Raw genomic sequence first — 850 nt, forward strand, 5'->3', positions numbered from 1 at the left:
CTCGAACTGGGACTCAGGCTAAGTGCCTGCTCCATCAAAGTTTGACAGTTCGACCTTGCTCGAACTGGGACTTAGGCTAAGTGCCTTCGCCATCAAAGTTTGACAGTTCGACCTCGCTCGAACTAGGACTCAAGCTAAGTGCCTTCGCCATCAAAGTTTGACAGTTCGACCTCGCTCGAACTGGGACTCAAGTTGAGCCTTCGCCATCAAAGTTTGACAGTTCGACCTCGCTCGAACTGGGACTCAGGCTAAGTGCCTTCGCCATCAAAGTTTGACAGTTCGACCTCGCTCGAACTGGGACTCAGGCTAAGTGCCTTCGCCATCAAAGTTTGACAGTTCGACCTCGCTCGAACTGGGACTCAAGCTAAGTGCCTTCGCCATCAAAGTTTGACAGTTCGACCTCGCTCGAACTGGGACTCAGGCTAAGTGCCTTCGCCATCGAAGTTTGACAGTTCGACCTCGCTCGAACTGGGACTCAGGCTAAGTGCCTTCGCCATCAAAGTTTGACAGTTCGACCTAGCTCGAACTGGGACTCAGGCTAAGTGCCTTCGCCATCAAAGTTTGACAGTTAGACCTCGCTCGAACTGGGACTCAGGCTAAGTGCCTTCGCCATCAAAGTTTGACAGTTCGACCTTGCTCGAACAGGGACTCAGGCTAAGTGCCTTCGCCATCAAAGTTTGACAGTTCGACCTTGCTCGAACAGGGACTCAGGCTAAGTGCCTTCGCCATCAAAGTTTGACAGTTCGACCTCGCTCGAACTGGGACTCAGGCTAAGTGCCTTCGCCATCAAAGTTTGACAGTTCGACCTCGCTCGAACTGGGACTCAGGCTAAGTGCCTTCGCCATCAATG

This window comes from Nicotiana attenuata, unplaced genomic scaffold (genome assembly GCF_001879085.1).
Source record: "Nicotiana attenuata strain UT unplaced genomic scaffold, NIATTr2, whole genome shotgun sequence".
Classification (NCBI taxonomy): domain Eukaryota; kingdom Viridiplantae; phylum Streptophyta; class Magnoliopsida; order Solanales; family Solanaceae; genus Nicotiana; species Nicotiana attenuata.